The sequence below is a fragment of the Ceratotherium simum genome, chromosome 24 (assembly GCF_057802395.1).
Source record: "Ceratotherium simum simum isolate JZ-2026a chromosome 24, ASM5780239v1, whole genome shotgun sequence".
NCBI lineage: Eukaryota > Metazoa > Chordata > Mammalia > Perissodactyla > Rhinocerotidae > Ceratotherium > Ceratotherium simum.
Window position 1 is genome coordinate 28356136 of NC_141923.1, and position 14386 is coordinate 28370521.

At 46.4% G+C, this 14386-nt stretch overlaps 1 pseudogene; it reads left to right on the forward strand.

Annotated features, from left to right (window-relative positions):
• The first annotated feature begins 3086 nt into the window (after positions 1-3086).
• Positions 3087-14386, forward strand: part of LOC101390818 (protein CDV3 homolog) — a 30218-nt pseudogene continuing 18918 nt past the window's right edge.

Sequence of the window (14386 nt, forward strand, 5' to 3'; positions counted from 1 at the left end):
GCTACATTGTGCTGCTCAGGCTTTACAAGGACCAAAAAGGCAAAAGAGTCATGTGACCAGGAGAAGGCAAGGAGGACCTCATTATAATATTTGATGTTGGATGCCTGCTCCGGGCCAGACATTACATGCATTAATGCTTAGTCTCTACAAACCCCATGCGATAGGCTCAGAGAGGCTAAGTAACCTGCCCAAGGTGACAGAGCTGGTGAATGGCAGAACCAGGATTTTAACCTAGATCTAACCTCAAAGCCTGTGTTCTAGACCACCTCGTATATCCAGCCTCATAAAGGGTATATGGTTTATTTATTATGACCAAGACCCTGAGCTAAAACCTTCACGTATGTTGTTTTTCGCCCTCACACTATCTCAAGGAGGGAGGTATTACTACTCCCAATTGACACTTGGAAAAACTGAGGCTCAGAGTACATGTGCCACAAGGAAGGAGGGAAACTGGGAGACGCCTGGTTGCAATACAGTTCAAGTTAACTCAAATTCAGGTATGCTGTGCATTTTCACTTCCCCTGCCACTGATTGTTATTTGAACCACAAAGATTTTAGAGGTACAAATGTGCTATGTTAGGAGTTGGGCACATTTAGATATTACCTTTTTCTCAAAGACAAATTGATAAGTGGTCTTACTGCAGCTCAGCATTCGAGTCCTTCCTAGGAAGTAAGCCCAGCCTCGTGGGAACTCACTGCTGGCCAAGATCATAATCCCCATCAACCCCACGTTGGCTGATGTTGCCATGAAATGTCACAGCCAAGCCTTTTAAAGCATGTTATGTGCTTTTGCAGTTTCCTGATGTTTTCCAGTTGCTATCAGCACTTGCCAGTCATATCAAACACTCCTATATACCAGGCACAGTCCTAACTCTTCTCTCCACACAACCCCCATTTGGTTCACGAGGAAACTGAGGGTCAGGGAGGTGAAGTTACCTGCTCCAGGTCATCCAACTAGTCAGTTACAGAGCCAGATTTCCTGCCTCCAAGACCAGAACATGTGTTTACATCATTCTCTGTAAAAATTCTCACCTGACTAGGCAGTCAGGTGCTCCTTAAATCTAGTTCTGAAAAACTTTTAAACCAGTAGATGTGCATTTTGTTCGTATAAAAATACAAGAACAAGGATTTGCCCATCTCATTGACCACCTTTGTAACTTTTGACAAATAACATAACCTCTTTGAGCCTCAAGTTTCTCAACTATAAACCATGAATAAGACCAGCTCCTGTATCATAGGACTGTTATTAGGACCAAATGAGAGAGTGCCTATAAAACACCTAATATCAGGCCTAGGATATCGTAAGCACTCAAAGAGTGATACTTATTAGCAGTAGCAATATTTGTTTATTGCCTACTATTAGCCAGGCCTTATGCTGTGTGTCATAAAATAGTATGTGTCATAAGACTCTGACATGTGTATGTGGAAAACACCTACATGGAGATTTATATATATACATGACTGGGAGTATACAGGAAAAAAAAGTCTGGAATGACACAAACCAAAATATTAACAGTGACAATGGGAGGTTTTAATTTCCTTCTGTGTCTTTATATATTTCCCAAATTTTTCTATAAAAAACATGGATGGGTTACTTTTATAATCAAAATAAAGAAAATCTTGGTAAATCCGTTTCAAGTGCAATTCATTTTGGAATGGGAGGAATGCTTTATTTCAAAAAAGCAATAAAAGTTTAAAACCTTTTAAAAGGTGCACTAGTATAATAGTCCCAGGAGGGAAGAAAGAGCTGTTTCCTAGCAAAGCTGAGCAAACCCAGCTGACTTCACCGGCAGTTGCTGTGACACCTGGTTCTAGAACAAGGACCCTAGGATTAGAAAGGGAAGACTTTTCAGTGGCAACCACCCATCTGGTGGTCACCTGAGGGAGGCGGTTGGCCACTGCTTGAACCTCATACTTAGTTGTTCTGAGGCCAAGCCCCGCTAGGACTCAGAGCCCTCCTGCGTCCCAGTCACCTCTTCACCGTGACACACACATCCTTCCCGGTGGAGCCCTTACACTGACGCGGGTGCAGCAGCAGCAAGTGGCTGCCCACAGCTCTCCCCACCTGGAAGGCAGATCCAGTTGCTAAGCAAGGAGCCACCAGCTAGAGAGCAGCTTCCATAGAAGCAGTGGGGTCTGGCAAGGAGAGCTAAGGAAAGAGGACCTGGGAGGGCAGCACATGAGACAGGGGCAGAGTCTTTCTGCTTCCCAAGGACTTTCTCATCCAATCCTCACCACAGACTCAGGGGGCAATTGGGAACCCATCTTGCAGATGAAGGGGTCTCGGGGAAGGTAAGAGCCTTGCTCAAGTCCCACAGCTAGTATGAGGAGGAAAGGGGCAATCTATGTGCTTTATTTCAGGTGGCACCAAACCATAGGTTGCAAGCGTGGTGAGGACCGTGGCACACTGAAGATCTGAGCTAAAACAGGGCCCCCTTTTCTGCTCCGGGACTGTGCCATGCTGGAACGCAGGCCCACTGTAGCCGGATCTTCTGAACTGTTTCGTGAAATGTCTCGGTTTCTGAACGTTGGATTCATTTTAAAAATAAAATAAAATAAAGGCATCTGCAGGTCAGACAGAACACCCCTACAGGCTGAGTGTGGCCAACCAACCCGCACCCTTGGCCTCAGCGGCTGCCTGGACTGGAGTTGGGCTGCCCAGCTTGTGAGTGCTGCCTGGCAATGGTTATGGAGTTTCGGGCTCCCCTGGAGGAGAGGCAACCCTTCTCACTGGGCTGGGGAGCTAACCCCAGAGAAATAAGAAAATATATGCAGGCTTTCAGATTACCAGTCAGAGAAGAATGTGGGCTGGGACCAAATTAGCCATAGGAAACTAGAGAGCTGGATTTGGTATCTAGTTCTCTCTGAGAACAGACCCTTAATTTCAGCAGACGTTGCTTAAGTGATGACTACATCCACTTGCATTGTTCTAGGGTCTGGGGATAGAGTGAGGAACAGAACAGAAAGACTCCTGCTCTCGTGGAGTTTATAGCTGAGAGAGAGGAGGCAGAAAATAACCAAGTGCATGATACCTCGAGGGAGAAAGGCTCATGAAGAAAAGTTAGGCAGAATAAGGAAGACAGGGCATGCGGGTTGAGGGCCACGCTGATCAGGAAGGCCTCTATGATAAGGTGAGATTTGGATGGGGACCTGACTTCATTGGCAAGCCATGTAGATTTCTGGGGAAGAGCAGTCAGGGAAGAGTAGGTGCAAAGGCCCTAAGGCGGGAGGACACAGGACACGCTGCAGGAAGAGTTATGAGCCAGCATGGCTGGAGCAGAGAGGAGGGAGAATGGTGGGAGATGAGGTCAGAAGAGGCAAGCAGAGGTGAGTCGAGGGAGAGGTGGGCTCTGTCATGTAGGGTCACGTTGGCAGTAATCAGGGCAGGTTCTGGGGATGACAGTAATGAGATCTGCCCCCAGCCCTCAAGGGGCTTGCAGCCCGGCCCTGTGACCCACTGTATCCCACTCCCACCTACCTGTGTGTATTCAGCATCATGAACTCTCCTGTTGGCCTCCGAGCCATCTGACTGCAGGTGGGACACTGCAGGGAGCCCACTCAGCACTGGGCCACTCCCTGGGTCTGGACGGAGGAGTGGAAAAAAGGGAAAGCCTGTGCGGGCTGCCCACCCTAGGACCCGTCATGCAGGACTCCACGGTGAAACGCCCACCGCCGCTTCACAGGTTGACACAGAGAATAGGAATCATCGCCTTACCATTAGGACCCAGAATTATTTTTGCACTAGCGTATTCATGCAACAGGTATTTATTGAGTAACTCTGAACATTGAGTCCTGACCAGCACTTGGGGACCCATAGGTGAAGGAGATGACCCTCGCCACCACAGAGCCCACAGTCCTGAGGAGATACGGACAAACAGACAATGTGAGCACAGCAGGTAAGTTCTGCAATGGAGGCGGACCAGGAGACTCTGGGCGGTGGTGTGCTGGTAAACGCTTAACAATTGGCTCTCCAGAAAAATATGTGTGTGTGTGTGTTTATGAATTTTACTGATATAAAGGATGTATAGCACATAATTTATAAATAATAACAAAATATGCAATACTCTTTACTGTAAATTCCATATAACCAATTGATTTTCACAGAATGCTTTCAGTGATTTTTGCTAACACGTGCATCTAGAGTCAATCTACCGTTGGAATTGATGAACAAGTGTAGTCTCAATAGAATATTAGCTGATGTTGTTTAGGTTAATAAGTAAGACAAGTGTGAGATAAAAATGTATGTTGGAACTTCATTTATTTGTCAATGGCATGAAAAACTTCTTTGCTGAATTACACGATAGTTTTTGAATACTGAATGAATATTTCCTCAACTTTTTTGTGCCATTCACGATGTAATGGCTACAAACACACTTTTAAGTTTAATCTGCATTTTTAATATTTTCTCCATCACTTCCTTAAGTTTAGACAAGCAACACAACAGTAAATCAATCCCTGATTTATAGCATTTGCCAATTTTCATGGTGAAAATATACCCACCAAGGCTGATTTAAAGCTACCGGTGTGCCATGGTCTGAATGTTTGTGTTCCCCCAGAAATTCACATGTTGAAATCCTAAGCCCCAAAGATGATGGTATTAGGAGGTGGGGCCTTTGGGAAGTGATTAGAACATGAGGGTGGAGCCCTTATGAATGAAATTAGTGCCCTTAGAAAAGAGGCTCCAGAGAGATCCCTCGCCCCTTCTGCCACGTGAGGACGTGGAAGAGAGAAGATGCCGGCTATGAACCAGGAAGAGGGCCCACACCAGAAGACAACGAGGTTGGTGCCTTGATCTTAGACTTCCCAGCCTCCAGAACTATGAGAAATAAATTTCTGTTGTTTATAAGCTACCCAGTCTATGGTATTTTGTTATAGCAGCCCAAATAGACTAAGACACAATGTAACACCACTTATGGAAGGTTTGGGACGAGATGCACAGTCGCCTACAAAATATATTGTATTTCCACCATATGGACACAAGAGACATAAGTAACCTCAAGAGCACAGGTAATAGCAAAGTATACTAAAGCAATTAGGAAGTGACGAATTTTGAGTGTTTATTACCATAGTTGAATTTTCAGTAATGGCTGAGTTTAGAAACCAGCTCGCAAAATTCATGAAAATTTAACAATCAGTTCATTCGAGGCACACTGGTGAGGTGCTAACCTAAACTTCAACAGGTCAGGCCAGTTGAGACCAAAAGGGCAGGACTTAGCTAGGTCAAGTAGGACAAGGTGTCTGGGCAAAGGAAACAGCACCTAAGGAGGTGGAGAATATGTTGTCTCAGCAGCTGAGCAGGGAGGGTATTATTCAGAGTCATTTCTTTTTCAAGAGAAGGCCTTGAATTTGGGCAAAAGCCGAACCTCTAAGTCCAGGACATCTGGTGGCCCTGAGGCTGTAAAGGAAGTGGGGAGTTAATGTGCATGATGGAGGGAGGGGGACTGGGAGAACCCAGGTGGGGAGGAAGGTAGAGGAAAAGGAAGGGGTGAGCTGAGTTCTGGGCACTGCACAATGGGACCCATCCTAGGACAGTCCCCTCCCTCAGACTTCAGGAAAAGCCACACCACAAGAGGCAAAACACTTGAAGGGTTTAATTTCTTGTGAAAAATGCAGTGAAGAGGCCAAGATTCGTGCAGGGTTAGTGCACACATAGGCCCAGAAGTGAGAGAGCACGGGGTATCCTGAGAACTGAAAATGGTTCATCCCCAGAGCCCGAGGTGTGAGGTGGGAAGTGGGAGGAAGACTGAGCACCAGAAGCCAGGCTGACAGTGATGGATCGTGCCTTGTTCAGCTCAAGGGCCCATGCACTTCACTCTCACGCACATTTCTGGGCCTCTTTGCCTCTCTTCTGTGGTTACTCCAGGTGTGGGCACCCCACAGGTGACGCAGACCTTGCAGAGCCCCACGTCAGAGTCAGGCTAATGCCCTTGCCGGACAGGCCTTGCCCCCTGTTCTTGACCCCAAATAGCCTTCCCCAGGACCCAGAGGCTGTGGTGTGACAAGACTCAGGCAAAGTTCCCTCTGAGGAGGCCAAAGTTCCCTCTGAGGAGGCCACTAACACCTGCCCCTTTGCTAACAATGACCTTTAATGGGCATCAGGCACCCAGAGAGAGGACAGCAAGGATTTTCCCCCAGCTGCAGAATGTCCTTCTCATGGACTCTTGAGGTTCCCCCTGTGGTGACACAGCCAGCTCCAGCCGGTGACTAACTTGGGTTTGAGGTGACTCTTTCCACGATGGGGCAATGAAGCCTTGGAAAAAGCCCCCTCCCGCAGGGGGTTTTTCTTCCCCCATCTGCAGTTGGCTCATCCTGAAGTCACAGAACTCTTGACTTCCTCTTCTCCATTTTCTAAAGCCCCTAGATATCCTGTTTCTGTGGGGAAAGGTGGACAGGTCCCACAAGGCCCAGAATCCAGCTCTTCATCACTCTGCTCTTCTGCCCTATGCTCCTGCACACCTGCTGCCTTCAAGGGGCTCGAGCCCCGTGGGCTGGGGGATGGGCTAGTAAACAGACAGCTGCAATGCAGCATGACATGCACCCCAATAGAGATAAGCCCAGGGCCCTCTGGAGGCCTGGAGACTGGGGCACCTAGTCCAGCCTGGGCAGGTTGGGAGAGGATGCCCAGAGATGGCGCAGGTGAATCTAGAATAGACACTGAGTCGAGTTAGCCTGGCTGCGAAGCAGGGACAGGACATTTCAGACAGATGCAAGAGCATATGCAAAGACATAAGCAAAGAAGGCACATTCAGGGTCGTGTGAGTGGGTAGCGGGATGAACTCTATTCATGTTTACATTTCTGTACCCTGATCAATTCAGGCATGGCCTGGGGACCTGGCCCATGAAATTTGAGCAGAAGAGACACCCGTGTCGTTTCCAGGCAGAAAGGCATGGTCCAGGAGGCTGTGTCCTCTTTCCCTTCCTCTCCAGTAGTGGAAATATGTCAAGATAGAGCTTCCATCAGCCCGGATCCTGAGTGACTATAATGAATAGAGCCCCCTGCTGGTCTGTAGTACCAGTACCAGTGGCCATGTAGTACGAGCAAGAAAAGAACCTGGTGGCTCATTCGTTCCTGCAGCAGAACCTAGCCTGTTCCTAATTGATATGCTTGGCCTGGCTGAAACAGAAGGCTTATTCTGGGGGGTGTCAGGAGACACGCCTGCAATGTAAGTAGTCAGCTAGATCCCCTCTTCTTCTTTCCCCAGATCTCAGAGAGCAGCACAGACTGGAGTTAAGTGGGTTGGAAGCCCAGCTCCACCATTTACTGGTTCTGAGACCTTGGGCAGTTTAGTTAAACCCTTCGAGCCTAAGTTTATCCATCTGTAAATAGAGAATAATGAAAATAATATGACCTACTTCACAGGGCTGTTGTGTTTCCAGAATAAATATATCCTGGCTCTTCCCTATCCCCAATTATGATCCTCGGGCCGCCTGTCCCCAGTCACCAGAGTCCTTATTTAAAATGCAAATTCCTCACCTCAACCCCAGACCTCCTGAGTCCAAATCTCTGCAGACGGGGCCCAGCAATCTGCACTTTTAGAAAGCACTCCATGTAGTGTTTTTGCATGCTGGAGTTTAAGACCACTGCCCTTAAAGTTTCGATAGATGGTCAAAACCTCTGTACTGAGGGAGAATCTTGCATGGAGGCTGGCTTGGTCTGAGGCCAAGAATCTTCAGCCTGCTGCTGACCACGTGGACCCAGTGCCTCGGATAAAAGCCAGAGGCTTAAAAGCTCTGTATTGCTGAGCAACCAGGTAACCTCACTTGGAGCTGGCTCAGTGTGTGCAACTCCGGCGTCAATCAGCCCTCTGCAGCCAGCCCATATCTGCTGCTGAGGCTTTTCTGAGGTGTTCTTCTCCGAGGGAAAGCCCTCAGCAACACACCTCTCCCCACCTTTGCCCACCCCTTTGGCTTAGTGACGCTTACCTCTGGGGATGAGGTAGTAGTCCCTTTTCCTTCAGGGCAAGGCTGATTCTTAAGAGAACATACACTTCATAAGTTTGAGGCCAGGGAGACGGCTGCAAAACTAGACCCTGGGAAGTTGCCTTCTCAGTGTATAGAGCTGCCCAAAGGCCACAGCGGAGAAAGATGCTTTAAGCTGCTTGTATTGCTGCCCAGACCAGGCCCAGCTGCTCTCCTTGCCAGCAGCTTCCTCCCAACACACTCCACTGCCATTTGGCTCTTCCTAAGCACCGCTCCAAGTCACACATGTGCTCAAGAACACTCAGTGGCTCCCAGGAAGCCCCAGGAAATCAGGTCTTAACTTCTTGCTCTGGCTTTCAGACCCCTCCAAGCCATCTTTCGCCTTGCCATTCCAGTCCTTTCCCCACTACTTTCCCAATCCACTACGTTCTCTCTTCCTTCTCTTGCCCCTGTGACTCGCCTGGGAGGGGAGTTCAGGCCAATCGCCTATAGCAGATGCTGTTAATGCCCCACCAAGACCCCCTTTACTAGGCTGCTGCACCCATCCTCTGATACAAAGTACAGGAGCCTGGCCCTCCTGCCTCAAGGAGGCCAAACCTGTGGTGCCATCCGCACTCCAGAACTCCTTGTGGGATCAGGCTGAGGTTATGCTTCAGTGGAACCTCATTGTTGCTTGGCCTTCTCCCTTTCCCTATCCTGTTTTCCTCACCTCCTCACAGACTTTTTCTCCAGGAGAATTCCCTCATAAATCACTCGCACAAGAATCCCTGTCTCAGGCTTGGTTTCCAGCAAACCTGATCTAAGATGCCCCTGTTGTTTGAGAAGTTACCTTAGGCAGTGGTAGCCTCCAACGATGCTTCCAGGCAGGCTATCCCAGAGGTCACAGAACAGAAAGGCTCGCAGGCCAAATTAAGATGCTTGAATGACACTGTTTATTCAATCAATTTAAAACACACAGTGAGGGGCAAGGACAAAGAGAGGGGACAGGTAAACACACTTAGGACAAGTGCAAGCAGGTGGAAGGATCACCCTCCCTGAGTCCTGGGTTACACGACATTCACATATCTTGTTTTCTCTCTGCCACATCTGCCTTCTCTCCTGATGGAGTGGCCAAAGGGGCCAGAGTTGAGGACAAGCCAAGGGGAGCAGCTGGAAGGTGTTCTATGCACTAACTGCCCCTATTGGGAAGATTCGGGGCAGGTGCACCCAGTCACACTGCAGCACCCAACTAATCTACAGAGCAGCTACGGATTCTATCTATTTTTCTTGGACATAATGAGTGTTGCCATTGGGTGACCAGCTTAGGAGTGACATTGCTTCAATCTGGAAAAGACATTATCTATGCCTTATAAATATTGAAGGTTTATTTGGTCTTTTCATTCCTGTCTATAAGTAACCTTCTCATTTCTTTCATCATTTTATCTATATTCAACACATATGCATTCTATTTATTCTGTCTGTGTCTAAGATCTCATGAGCTGCTTGCTTCTATACTTAACTTCTCTCATTTTCTATAGCAGAATTGAATATTCTTAAATAACACAGCAAACACAAGACAGTTCCCTTCTCCAGAATTACCATCTCCTATCCATTGGTCCCCATAGCTCTTTGTGTCACTCCTATTATAAAACCACATCCTTCTGTAGCAAAACTGATCTCTAAATCTGGTGCACCCTCCACTGTGCCATGCAATGTGTATTTTGGGAATGTGACTTATCTCCCCTGCAGATGGTAGGGACCTGTCTTTCTTATCTCTGTATTTCATGCCACTTCTCTCTCTCTCTCTCATTCTATCTCTGTCATACACACACACACACACAGAATGCCTGCCCATGGTAGGCCCTCAAATGTTGTTTGTGGGACTCAATCGAATCCATTAGCATTTAAGGGAAAGCACAGCCAGCCTTCTTTCCTGGGTCACCTCACTTGACTTAAAAAGCCAGAGGACAGAAATAGGCTTCCTCCTCCAGCAAAGCTCTAAACAGGGCATGTGTTAAATCTTGGTTTTCATATGCCGGATACAGACTGTGAACACCAGGGTCCTGATGTCTCTCCAGATTCAGAAAGCAAACTCCTGCCTGCATACAACTGTAAAGCCAGGAGCCTCGCTCCCTTTCCAACTGGTGCACCCATCACAACACTAACACTGAGATTGTATATGTGAAAAGTGCTTGCCAAATTCCCAGAATACCCGTGGCAAGAAATTGAATAACAAGGTGAAAGTGTAACCCCATACTATACCCTTAATATTGGAGAGGAGGAGGTGATACAGTCCATTAAGAAATGAAAATCTGACTGTTGGCCAGACAAGCTCATACACAGAGCTTTACTTTAGGTTCAAGTCAGCAATTCCAGCCCACACAGAAGTCACTGGAGACAGGGATATGAAGACTCCCCTGCTCTACTGAACAACTCCTCCAGCTCTCCAAAAGGAGTGGGGTTTTCGTTCTAGACTTTCTGCACCATCCCATATGGTCACCCTCTCCCGGTTAGTAGGGAAACCTCTCCCCTTTGCACCCTTTCTCTTATTTTCTCTATCACTTAGGATGCTTTTGCCTGATGATGATAATGATGATGATGATGATAATGATAGCAGCTAATACTTACTGAGTCATAGGTTGGGTTCCCGGGAAGCAATCTCAGAGACTAGCATGCAAGATGTGCTGTTTGGATCAATACCTGAGGAACGGGAGAGAAAAGAAGCCGGGAGCAGAGGGAGAAGTTGAGCTGAGATAGAAGCTCAAGCAAGGCCTCCATCAACCCCATGGAGAGCTCTAGAACTGGGGTGGCCTTTCAGAGATACCCTGAGTTGAGGCAAGGGGTCCAGGCCTTGACAGCACCCCATAGATCAGTCATTGGACGCAGATTGCTCCCAGAAAGAGGCCGTGAGCTTGGGCAACATGGTTCTCTTCAAGTGGGGCATGCCTGTAAAGGACTGACAACTCTCCACTCCCAGTAGCTGGGGGAAATAAGTCTTCTGTTCCCAAAGTGTGATCTGGGTGGGACATCACAGCCCCCACAACAAACACATACTACAGGCCAGGTATTTTCCTCACCCTTCACGTTATCTCATTCAATCCTCACAACAATCCTATGAGGTAGACACTAGAATTAGGTCCTTTTTGCATGTCGAAACTGATGCACAGAGAGGTTAAATAACTTGCCTAATGTCACACAGCCAGGTAGTGGTAGAAACAGGATTTAAACCCAACCAGTCAACTTGGATGAACATCTGCCCACCACTCCTCGCATGCTAGTAAAAGAAAAGCCAACAAAAACTGGACAGGGATTTTTCCCAAGCATGTAGAACAGCATCTAGCACATAAGAAGCATTCAAAATGTTTTGAATGAATGAATTGATTCACAAAGGGAAAAATCCAGTGCTATGGGTTTCAAGAGCAATTGGGACTCTGGTTCTACTTCTCTGCTCTCTGCCCTCTTCCATGTGTTGGCTTTATCCTCAGAATGGCTTCCATCAAGGTCACGAGATGGACCTAGGGCTGCCTGTATTCATGTCTACACCAGAGGGGAGAGAACTTCACTTGGTATCCATCAGAAGACTCAAGCATCACACATCACACTTCACAACCTGAACCCATCACTGAGGCAAAAGGATTGACATTATGCTGATTGGCTTAGGACAGTCAAGAACCCCCTTGGCATCCCACCCAAACCCAGGAGAATCTGGGTGCTGTTAGGAAGTGGGAGAAGAGGAATGGATATTGAGTAGGAAACCAATGATCATCCACTACACTCTTCACCCCATGGGCCTCCAAGCCCTTCAACCCCTCTGCTTCCCTGCCCAGGGTCTGGCTCCATCCTCTCCTCATGCCCTGCCTAAATGTCCTTCATCTACCTCCATTCTGCAGTTGAGAGTTTGAGGAAGTGAGTTACCCTCAGATCCTGTGGGAGGAGAAGAAGAACAAGAAGAAAGCAGCCCCACTGAGAGTGGGGTCTAGGCTTGGGATGGAGTATGTAAGACAATCAGATTTTTATGTAATTAGACTAACCACTTTGCAGAGCCTCAGACAAGCCCCTGTGGTCACACTATCTAAAATATGCCTCCACTCCCACCCCAGTCACTCTCTCTCCCCTTTCCCTGCTTTGTTTTCTTCACAGCCCTTATCTCTATCTGGACTTGCATGGTTTTTATGTTTATTTAGTTGTTTGATGTCTCTTTTCGCCACTGGAATAGATGCTCCACAAAGGAAACTACTTTATCTCATTCATCACTAAGTTTTTGACACCTAAAATAGTGTCTGGCACATAAAAGGTGCCCAATAAACATTTGTTAGAGGGAGGGAGGGAGGGAGGGAGGGAGGGATGGATGGATGGGTGGATAACCATCTTCTTTGTGTTGCTATAGTAACAGGTTCAGTTACTATATATGAATGGCATTACCAAAGACCTGCTTCTATTATCCTTAACTTCAATGTGACAGACCATGGGAAGGCAATTGGAGAACGACAAGAGGAGAAATGCCATCCTATCTCAAAGAAATCACAGACTGTCCTCATGCACTAGAATATCTGATCCATACATACAGGTCATCTCTAAGTGGTCCCCCGTTCAGAGGGAACAAAGCAATGAAAGCATCTTGTTTATACACATTTCACAAATGTGAAATGTAAGATTTATACAGCAATCCTTTTCGATTCTTAATAATCATTAAATTGATAGCAACTACTAGCTCACCTCAGCTAATGTTTAACTAAGGGATGCTAATTGTCTTAGCCAACACGTGTTCACATTGTCCACAGGCTCTGCATCCACAGAACTAGGAGAACAATTCTATCATTTCTCACGTGGTGATCTGGGATCACCAATTAAGAAAAGAATAAAAAACCAGAGATTTTGAAGCCAATCTCCCTGGGTTCAACTCCCAGCTCTACCTCTTACTATCTGGGGGTCTAGAGCAAGTTGATTGATCTTTCTGTGCCTCCACTTCCTCATGCATAAAATGAGGGTACTATCACTAGCTACTGCATAGGACTGCGGTGCAGATGGATGAGTTATGAAATATAAAGCACTGAGAGGAGTGCCTGGCTCATAGTAAGCACCAAGTAAGTCTTGGCTGTTGAAATAGCTGGTCTTCACTGTTGAGGAAATCCGTCATCATGCAAGTCTCCCTCACTTACACAACCCACTCACACACACATAATACACACTGGATACACAGACACACAAAACACACACAACACATGCAACATACAACACACACAGAACAAAACATATAAGACACACAACACACACCATACATACATAACACAGCCAAGCATTGGTTCACGCTCTATATTTGGTGGTTTCATCCAGCTTTAGAGCCAAACCCCTGATAACACACACTCACGACGCTCATTGCTCTTCCCCATTGTATGTCATTGTGACATCATGCCAAGTCATGATAAAACAATTTACCAATTGCTTGTTCTAATTGCTCTCAGAGCAGAATATTCTTTACCAACTTTGTTTCGTAAGTTTCTTAGCAGTAGTGTCTTCTCCAGCGTAGTGTGGGGTTCTAGTGCAGAGCTTCAGACTCAGATAGACATGAATTCAAATCCTGACATTACTACTTAGCAGGTATGTGACTTGGGGCAAACCCCAAACCTTCTCTAACTGTAAGGTGTTTCTCATTTTATGGATGAGGACACAAAGAACCAGAAAGAACAAACTGCTAAACAGGAGTCGCATGTTGTTATCTGTAAAAAAGATTCACCTTGCGTGGTTCTTATAAGGAATGAAAAGATAAGGCAGGGACCACATTTAGATCAGTGCTTGGTGCATGCTAATATATGCTAATATGTTATATCCTATATATACATGCTAATATATGCTAATATATTATATCTTATATATATGCTAATAGATGCTAATATAACATATGTTGGGTAAGTGGTGGTGGCAATGAGTGGCGTATTTCTTTAAACAGGAAAAAAAAAAGTTGCTTTGAATGAACTGTTGACAGTTAATGGGACTCTGATGGTGATGTTAGTTCCACCCAGCCATTTGGGTTCCAGATCCCATAAAGTTTGACCAGCGTTGTGTTGTAATTGTAACATTTCCCTTCATGAAATTTGAGAGCTGATGTTTTGACATTGTTTCATTTCGTTTCATTTCCTCCTTACGGGTGGGTTTAACTGGTTTCTCAATTTAGGCAGAGCAAAAGGGAGAAGTATTTTAATTCACTGTGATAGTCCAAGTTGGTCTCACTGTCTGGCCCCTGAGAATGAGCCCAAAATTCTCTTCTACTTTCCTAAGGTATTTGGGCTTTTTCCAATTCCTCTAATTGCCAAATATAATCGTTTCCTTAGTTTCCTCCAAAGCTCCCCCTTTCTCCTTTCAACTTGCCCCTTGGCATTTGGGTACCTGAACGATGAATTCTGAAATATTATCTTAATCACATTTCACGTTCTTACAGTGCATTTCTGTTCACTAAGTCCATTCTTCATTATTGGCTGAAGGAAGTTGT